This window comes from Corvus hawaiiensis, chromosome 26 (assembly GCF_020740725.1).
Source record: "Corvus hawaiiensis isolate bCorHaw1 chromosome 26, bCorHaw1.pri.cur, whole genome shotgun sequence".
Taxonomy (NCBI): Eukaryota; Metazoa; Chordata; class Aves; order Passeriformes; family Corvidae; genus Corvus; species Corvus hawaiiensis.
In genome coordinates, this window is record NC_063238.1 from 15,396,733 (window position 1) to 15,406,950 (window position 10,218).

General features: G+C 43.1%; 1 long non-coding RNA gene across 1 annotated transcript; it reads right to left on the bottom strand.

Annotated features, from left to right (window-relative positions):
- Positions 1–748: 748 nt before the first annotated feature.
- On the bottom strand, positions 749–5,855 carry LOC125317379. Its single transcript, XR_007200040.1, has 3 exons — positions 5,633–5,855; positions 2,756–2,863; positions 749–893 (listed from the first exon to the last, which is right to left on the bottom strand). It is a non-coding gene; the product is annotated as an uncharacterized LOC125317379 (long non-coding RNA).
- Between the last annotated feature and the right edge of the window lie 4,363 nt (positions 5,856–10,218).

A 10,218-nucleotide genomic window follows, 5' to 3' on the forward strand; every position in this document is an offset into this window, starting at 1 on the left:
GGTGTCGTGGTTTAATCCAGCAGGCAGCTGAACACAACACAGCTGCTGGCTCATTCCCCCCAGCACTGGGATGGGGGAGAGAACTGGGGGGACAAAAGTAAAATTGACAGTTGACAGTTTTATAGGACAGAAATGGAAATGGAAAGGTGGTAGTAATAATAATAATAATAATAATAATAATTAGGCTATACCAAAAAAGTGTTGCACAATGCAATTGCTCACCCCCCGCTGACCAATGCCCCAGACAGCTCCCAAGCTAATATACTGAGCATGATGCCGTAAGGTATGAAATATCCCCTTGGGCAGTTGGGGTCGGCTGGTCCAGCTGTGTCCCCTCCTGTCTCCTTGTGCCCCCCAGCCTTCTCAAAGTGGTGTGGTGTGAGAAGCTGAAAAGTCCTTGACTTAGAGTAAGCACTGCTCAGCAAAACATCAGTGTATCATCAACATTGTTCTCACCCGATATCCAAAACACAGCTTGGTACCAGCTACTAGGAAGAAAATTAACTCTATGCCAGCCAAAACCAGGACAGCAGGGAGGGTCCAAGGGCATCCTGGGAACTGCACTCCGAACCCATCCAAGATGCTTTCCAGCACTGACACCACTGCATGGGTGTGTGCCCTTGTTATGATCCAATTTTATTAAGGTTCTTTGGAAATTCCTCTGCAATGAATTTGCAGTTAAGGTGAAAATGAGACTATATTCCAGTGACAATAATATGGGTTTTATTGTATAGTAAATGTGAGAGAAAGAGAAAAGGAGAAAGAAGAAAATGGAAAATAGTTGGGGAGACAAAGAGTGACAGAGACAGAATAAAAAGAATATCACCGCTCCATGGGTCCCACTGGTGCCTCGACGATGCTCTTCAGCAGCTCCTCCTGGTGGTGTAGGTCCCCTGAAAAAGCATAGAATCCCATGGGTATACATGCTCAGGCTAGGTGGGCATGTCCGGCCATGTCCCCCTGGGGTGGGGTCAGTCTCTCACAGCAGACTCTGGGTCTGTTGCACCACGTGCAGCCCTGTGGGGCCAAGCCTCTCACGGGAATGTCCCATGGATGTGCCCTGTGGGGCTGGGGGTTCCACAGCTGGGCCAGTTTGTGTAACGGAGGATGGGTGTTTATTGCCTCTCACCAGAGGTTGCACCATGCACCCAAAACCTCCTCCTCCCCTCTCGGCTGGGGGAGTCTGTGTAAGCCTGGCTTCTGTGAGCTGTGCTCTCCCCACCCCAAACTCAGCCGGGGATAGTTGCAGCTGGTGGCTTTGGCCTTTTGTGGATGCATAACTTTCCCTCAGCCTGAGATGACTGAACAATGCATTTTCCTTTATCTAACCAGCAGTTTGACTTCCAGTTCAAAGTCCCGCTCTTCAGGGACGCTTCTTCGGTTGTAGCTTCCTTATAATGAGCAAAACTTTATATCAATGTTTGAGGCATGAACTATTTTCAGTCTCTGACAGCCCTGTGCTCCCCAACTCACAGCAGGTCATCAGCACTGGGCATTATCTGCTTCTCCTCCGGCCAGCTGTTGGCTTCATATTGGAGCGAACTGTAGAAATGATGCTACTTCTGCATTTCTCAGTGCATTTTTACCCTCATGTTTTACACAATAATCAGGTGCTTGGACTAGCTTTTAAAACATTAATTGTTTCCTGTGAAAGGATTCCTGATGTCTTTGAAGGCACGCAGGTATTTCTGCTCTCTAGAGAGGGCGCCTCCACAGCTTTGATACAGCTCATCGGCAAACCAAGCTGGAATTTACAACGTTGAAATTAGAGAGATTCTTCCACATTATTTCCCATTCTTTTTATGCTTATCCAAGGTGTATACTTTCTCCACATCAAAGCTGAAGGCAAAACTGGACATCTTGCAGAGCTCTGGAACATGCAGAGTTTACAGTATTGACAGGCTCTCTTTTGGCCAGCGCTAGCTGCTGCTGTGCCTGGCAGATCCCAGGCAGGGCTGGGGAGTCCCACATTCCCACCAGGCAGCCTGCTGTCGGGAGCTGGGATCATTTCCTGGGCACGGGCTGCTCGCACCGATTGGCCTCCGTGCCGTCCCATGTTTGATGCTCCCAGATGCAGCAAGAGGTCCTGGCTGCACCGAGTTCTTTGCATTGCCGCAGGCACCTTGCAGCACATGTGCGAGGGTGTATTCAAACAGCCCTACGCTCCTGGCCCGGGCTCAGAGCCGGCTGAGCTCAGCCAGCTTGCAAACAGTATCTTCCCCAGCCAAGCTGGGAGCCCCAGCACGCTGGGAGCAAGCACTTGGCTGCTGAAGCACAGCTACACAGGCTCCAGCTCACTGCCAGCGCAGCTCACCCAGAGGTGCTACTGCTTACTGCTGCAAGCATGGAGCCCTGTCACAGATTTTATGGAAAACTTGAATATTTTCTATGTTTTAATACTGGGGGGAAAAAAAATCCCCTCTTTATATTTGGACCTATAAAAAATAGGAACTGCTTTTTCATCTCCCCATTTTTCTCCTTTCTGAAAGAAATTAGATCTTTCTGAGTTTAGAGGAGAAAAATTCCCTGCACTGAAAGGGAATTGCTCCTTCCTCCTGTACTGTAGCACAGGGGGACCACTATGCAGTCAGATACCATTTTAGCTGCAGTCTTCTGTGGATTCTCCAGGCAAAGAAAGGAAAGAGGTTTCTAAACTGAAGATAATTTCTTCCCAGGGGAGTGGAACACATAGGTGTTAGCCTGTATATCTCCTTTTTTTCCCATCACATTTCAGAATATTTTCCAATAGACTTACAGGCAGGACAAAAGCAAGAACTCAGCCAAGTATTCCAGCTTCCTGAAGAACTCTGCCTGCATTTTGGAGCTCCAAAGTCCTGTGTCCAGCCTAGGATGATGTGCAGGTCTGGGTTGTAAGCAAAAATGAATGATTGAAACAGAAACGCACGGTTTTCTAAGCAGCATCTTGATTTCTGCAGAAAGGAGTATTGCACTTTCTCTCCCTGCAGTGGAAATCAAACACAATTACTTCGATATTGAATCCTGGCATGGCTATACCCATAAACTTAATCTTTCTTGGTTTGTGTAACATAGGAAAAAATGATCTTTCTCCTTATTCTGCTCAGTGATTTATTCATTATTTTGGTGTTAACAATGATTTATTTTCTTCTTGCTAGCCTTGTAGTAGAAGATATAGTTGACTGAAACCACAGAAAAGCTTTTGCACAATGCATATTATCTCACTAAGAAAAAGGTTTAAAATATGACTTTGCATCTTTGCATCACTGTGAAGACAGTATTATTCTCCAAGTGACCACTATGTTCACGGTGGTCTTAAACGAAAACAAATAGAAATTAAATACAAAATTATCTCCATTACACTTGGCCAGACAAGAACTGGCTGAAAATACAGCTGCAAGTAGATAGAGTTGCAGTTTTATTCAGCAACTGGTCTTAAAGAAAGACTATACATTTGAGATATTAAAATGCCTAGAGAAGTGTCACAACAACTTCACAGTTTTCTCAGAACTAGGTAAGACTCATGAATGTTACCATTCTGATGGCTATTTCTGAGAAAAAGCCTAGAGATGGTCATAAATAAAGCAAGAGGCTTTAAGAAGACAAAATCAGGTGGGTATGTGGGTGAAAATACAAATATTCATGGTAGTTATGGCACTGCATGAGGTAGCTGCTCACATCAACAGAGGTAACCCTGTCAGTAACTGCAGATATTTTATTACATTTAAATATGAGGAATCCACTTTGGCATTACAAATATGGCACTTTCAATAGGAAGGGTACCAGTCAGCTTGGTAGTGGAAAATTATCTACATCTCTTCATAGGTGTTGGCTATGATATGTCCCTAAAATAATGCAATCTAAAACACATCAACAACTCCATATGGAATCATAAATTATTTTCACATTCTTATCAAAAGCCAGCCAGATAGGTACATGGTGCTGGTGAAAATGTCCTGCATTCAGGCAGCTGCAAATACTGAACCACCAGTAACAGATTTTAAATGGCCTGTGGAAAGTTGCTGGAAGCACATATAATGTTCCTATAAATGTTATTAAATCCAAGGCAACTCAAAGCAGAAATTAAAGCTTCTCTTATTTTGCCTTCTCACTCGCAGATGACTCACATGCTACCTACCTTAGTTAAGTGGGCTTCTCTCATGACCCAAGTGCCCAGACAACTGCCCTGGGTACCCTTAGAAGCTACTCGTCCTCTGAGTAAGCCTGTGTATGGCACTGGGTTTCATTTGGCACAGCAATCATATGAGAATGAGAGAATGGGAATCCACGAACTTCTTGAGTGCTAATGAATATTTCAGGATGGACATTCCCCCCTTGCTACAAACTGCTTAATATTTTCTGGCAAAAGAGGTCTCAGAGGCCACGGTAGAGAAATAAACATAAAAGAGAAGGCAAAGAGTTTCTAAAATATGTTTTAGCTTACCCCATGATATATATTTTGTCCATCATGACATAAGATAACCCAAATGCCAGTAGAAGTGTTTCATGGCAAATGCAGGTCATTCTTTGGGATTTGAAAGAGGGAATAAAGTAACAAACACAAGGTAACACATCATTTTTGGTGTTTGGACCTCATCAATTCATGTGCACTTCTTGAAACAGTGACCTATGGAAACCTGTTTAAGTCACACACAAGGAATTGCACAGAATCCAGTACTTGTCAAACTGAAGAAGTGTTCTACTTTGTGAAGAATTAACTTTGCCTCTCAAAACCAGATGTGGATCTGCAAAATTACTTGTGGATAAGTTTCTTTCCCTTTCTTTCCCATTAATCACAATCCGATTTACTTAATTTACTTAAACCAGAACCACTTCTATGGATTCTTAAAAGAGAATGGATAACAGAGGTAGCTTTGACTGGGCGTTGGGTAGCATTTCTTTACCAAGAGGGTGGTCAGCCATTGGAACAGATTTCATAGGGAGGTGGTCAATGCTCTGACCTTTCAGCATATAAGAGGCATTTGGACAATGCCCTTAAAAAAATATGCCTTAGCTTTTGGTCAGCCCTGAGTGATCAGGATTAGATGATCACTATAGGTCCTTTCCAGCTGAAATTGTCCGTTCTATTTTATTCTATGCTATACTATGCTTAAATTCTGAACATATATGTGGCATTCTGAACATACATAGAATTCTTTAACTGGACACCACTAGTAAGTGCTGCAAATTTTTTTGTTTACATTAGCATTTAATCGGTTTTGATCATTCGTGTTTTCATACCTAAGAGAATATTGAATGGATTTGTGGTGGTGAAAAAATATCTCAGTTTTTATTATTCTAAAGTAAAATGGATGGTGATGTAACAGCCACAATAAATATATCCTCAAAGTAAAATCTTTTTGGTTATGAAGTTGCACTTTTGCATTTTGATCACACTTTAAAAACCACAAAGTTTAAAATTAACTGTAAACTTCATAGTAAAAAAAAAATACCACTTAAGAGATGTGGTTGTTCATTTGATTTTTGCATGGCTGATGTGAATATTCACTAATACAAACAGAAATTTGTTCCAGGGTGTCAGTTAATGTTGAATCAGGCACTGAAAAGGTCACTCAAAATCCCATAGTTGAAAAGGTGAGTCATTGCAAAAAGGAAGGATTTAGAGTCACTTGAGTGAATAAAAAAATACGCATACCATGACCCTTCAGACGATATCCTCTTTTTATCTAGATGCCACAGCATAACTGTGCCTAAAACGGGAAGTACATTGTTGTTGATGTGGAACTGTGGCAATCGCTCTTTCATTCATCACATGTATCCAAGCAGTACCTGTATCTGACTGCAAAGAGAAAGAAAAAAGCAGTGTCAGTAAATGAAATACTGTCCTTGGCTGCCAACAAAAAAAAAAAAAAAAAAAAAAAAAAAAACAAACCAAAAAACCACCTGATCTGGTTAAATACCTGTGACTTCATGAGTGACTCAGCTCAGGAACTACGTCTCTCCATTCTCTCACATGGATGAACTTTCTGGGTGAGCTACCTTCCTCCTACCCTCCTGTTTGCTAGGAAGAGCTTTTATGAGTTTATCAATCCTTGTTGTGCTGTTAATGAAGCTATCAGAATAGAAGGGTTGGTTCAAGGCATAAAAACAGCAGCAGACTCTAACACATGCCACTGCTTAGGTACTTTCCAAGTACCTAAGCAGTGGCATGTGTTAAGAGAAAGCCCTCGTGTGATGGATGCAGGCAACACTGGGCTCATGTTGGCAGCGAAAAAAAACTGCATGGAGAAGTTTGCTTGCTTTACCATAACTTCCAGACACAAACCAACCTATCTTCACAGCAGCAAGGCAGGCCACGGCCCTGTGCATCCTATGTAATTCTCCCTTCATGTCAAATGCTAAACATAAAGTCAAGGACAAGTTGTATACGTTGTAGTTAGGTATCTGTGAAGATAATTGCAGAGATTACTTCTATCTATTTTCACCCACCCCAAAGAGGAGTTTCTTTATCAGCCCTTTTGGAGAAAGATGTAAATCATAGAACGTTTATGCTCACTTGATTTAACTCTACATGCTCCCAATGTTCCATCAGCCAGAACATTTAAGGGAACCACAACAAGCTGCTAGGAGTAGGAGAGCTCAGCAGTGATCCCACATAATTTAGGATTATTTAAGATTCTGGCAGGATACTCCAAGTGAGCAAAGCACAGTGTAGGAGCTAAATGAGGAAAGAATCTGGTTCATCCTAGTGTTGAAAGATGGCTGACCTTTGAGCAAATCCACTCATAGCTGTTATGTACCAGAGCAGGCCTGAAATAAAGACAACAACAAATGATGCCTGGTGACAACAGCTAAAACCAGAGTCCTGAAACATCTATCTGCTGGGCAGAGCCAAGCAAAGCATCAGCTCATGCCTCTGATCACAGGCCACCAAGAAAGAGTAGCAGCATTCCTTGGCACATTCAGGAGATCCCATGGCTATTTTTGACAACTACCAGGTGGTGGCCAGCCAATACATTCTGCAGATGGGCAGATGATCACATCTTGTTGCCAAAAAGCTTTCAGTGATTTAGTCTCTTAAAAGAGGTCCACAGTATTTCTAAGCTCTGTCCCAGGCAGCAGCATCTCAGCACAGGGTGAGCTGAGAAAAAGTGTCCAGCAGGTGATTTGTCACTTCAGCTTACTTCTCAGGAGATAATGCAGAGCTTAGAGTGTTCTTCCAACCAGCTCAGGGGAGCCCTCAAAGTTACCTGTACACCCGGAGGAGGATTGTGTCAAGCCCTTGAAGGTGTCTTTGCCACAGGTGAAGTTTGTTTCTGAACACAGATATGCTGTTGTGCACTGCATCTCAGGCAAACAGTGCAAACATAAATCTGTTCAAATTCGGGGGTGCTTTATGGAGAGCTGAAGCCCCTTTGAATAGCATGCTTCTGTCAGCAGAAAATAAATTGTGTGAGTCTTATACCAACTGAGCATCCCTTCTTAGCATTGTCAAACACAATGTCACGTAGGAGGATGCCAGAGAAGTAGTCAGAAAACAAAAGAAACTGAAAGCCAGGGTCTTGCAAGTCTCCAGTGGAAATGGTATTCATGTCAAATGACATAAGTGTCACCCATGAGTCACTGCTGCCATTTCTCCCTTCCCAGATGAGGGAAATGTATACTCTGTGGTCAAGGCACAGCAGGACAGGATGATAGATATTATGTGGTTTGACTCTGGTGCAAATGAGCTGTTAGGGTTTAATAAAAGTATCTCTCTATAATGCACACTACATTTCCATAGCACCCAATGAAGGACTGGGAACTGTGTCTTACAGCCAATGTGAGTTTACCAACATTTCAGTAGCAGAAAGTAATACTCTTGGAAAGCTCTCCTGAACCGCTGCCCGCATTTGGTAGCTGTGGTGACTAATACAAAGCTGTTGTTTTAAAAACAGCATTAGAACAAGAGAACTGCTTCATTTTCCTCCCTGACTGTAGGCCAAGTGCCAGCAATGACTGACAGCTTGAGCTGTCAAACAAGAAAGACAACTTGATCTGTCAAACAAGAAAAGTTTAGGTTGGGGGTGTTATTATTTAGACATGAGGAGGGCGATGCACCTTTGAAAGTGTGTACACATAAAGAATGTCTTTTCATTTTGAGAGCATGGTTTTATATAAAACGGGCTGCTTAAACTAAGAGCAGCGTGGGCCAGTCCTGAGCCGTTGCAGTATTGTGAGCAAAGTTCCAGCAGCTCATGAATGCCAGGAATCCGGCCTATTGTCTGCCTTTCCACCCCACTTTATTGTCTGTGAAGTTTGCCTTCAGTGTACCCAAGTTTAGTGTACTTCAATAACTCAGTCAACAGAGGGAAGCAGATGGCAAACATTCCCTCCCAGAAGCCTGGGGCTTCTTTCTGGCGTCTTAGTGATATGAGAGGCATCACAGATGCAAACCCTCTGGCCAGCACCACTGTGCTTTGCCATCAGGTTTCCTCTCTTGTCAAGGCATCACTGCCTCTTAAAAGTCAAAGTGACCTGGTTCGGTTTTGGGACTAGCAGTGTACATGGTTTGAACCTTATCTCACTTCTTCAACAATTTGTCCAGAAAAAACCATCTGTTAGGAGAAAAACTGCTAACACTGGTCCTTCCCTGCTCATCTGGACACCATACAGGCATGCGTGTTGTCACACTGTGTCATCCTTTGCATGTGATGTGCAGGCTGGGTTATCTCCAAGAGTAAAGGAGGAAGTTCAGGGGCCAGGAGGGAGGATTTGCAGTGTTGCCTGAAACTGCTGTTATTTTTTAGGTGTGCTTGTCTGTGAGCGTGCAGGACTCTGACAGTTCAGTGTGCCCAACGCATTTCACTATTTTCTCATTTTTTAATAACACTTAATTCAAACTTATGAATAGTGACTATTTCACCAGGGCTTAACCACAACCTGTCATCTGGAATAGGCATTTGCAGTAGTGCAATGCTTTTGCTCCATAGAGGTACCAGTACAGCTCCAGAACAGAAAGATATTTTCTGACACTAGATTATTTACTGTAAGGGATATCTCAGTGTTCAGTGGCACTGAATTCATTATTTGTCCATTTTGACCATGTCAGACTTTATCCCACATGTTCCAGGAAGAAACAGCAATCTCGGACTGCAACTGTGATCTCATCCCCCTGAAGACAGCAGGGTGAAACTTGTAATTATTACCCAGAGTACCAAGTCTCTGCAAAGTTTTTTTGGTTTGTTTTGGTATTTTAAAGAAATCTTCTTTCCCTTACGCCATAAATGTTACAGCTGAGCCCTGACACAGTTGCTGGCCTCAGAGGGAGAAGAAGGAAAACCCAGGAGAATCAGCCCATTGCACCCCAACCTGTAGAAAGCCAGAGACATCAGGACACAATACATACTATAAAGTTCTTTGCTGGGACAAAAGCGCCCTCATTGCACTCTCATTCTCTTTTAAATCAACAGAGTTGTAAAAGTTATTTCTACAGGCATCTATTTTCTCTCTCTCATAAAATTGTATGAAAGCGTTTCCCGAACAGCCCCATCGCTATTGTGCAGGCGACACCCCCACCCCAAACACCACCGCCCATGGGCCATGCCACTGAATACAGCAATCACTCTGCTGCCTCACAGCCCTCCTCCTCTTCTGAAAGCCAGAGCATAAGCCAAAATTGTTCCAGAGACACTAATCTGTGTTTTCTGTACACTCCCTAAGAAAAGACACAAGTGACCTATTTTCATATGTTCTCCAGAAAAGAGTTTTCCTACCTGCTCTAAGGAGATTTAGCCTTTCTCTCCTTACAAAGGATTGCAAAACAAGTCCTAACAAGTTCTAATTGCCATTTTTTTTTCCCTGACATCATCATGTGAAGACCACTTGCCCAATGGTTATAAGGGCTCCTTGTTCATTCCTTGAATACATCCCTGCCATCACTCCAAGTTAGAGATTGGCCATTTTAAGCAACTGAGCCATGTGTAGGCAAAAGGAGTGATGTTTTATTGTCAGCTTCTCATCCAGGTAATTGCATTCATTTAATGAACAGAGGCAACTTCAGTCAGAATAAAGGTTCAGCGTTATCTGATGGCGATCCTATCTCGTGTCCAAGCAACTGATACGTCACACAGGGCTGGAAACCGCCATGACATTTCTGGCAACTGAGGAGGATTGAGGAGACTGTCCTCTCCTTCCACACATGAAACCCTTTTCTCAACCCCCACCTCTTCCCACAGTCCCAACAAGTTTCCTTTCATGCCTTTAACTCCTCCCAAAGCTGCACTCTAAATGCCAGTTTTC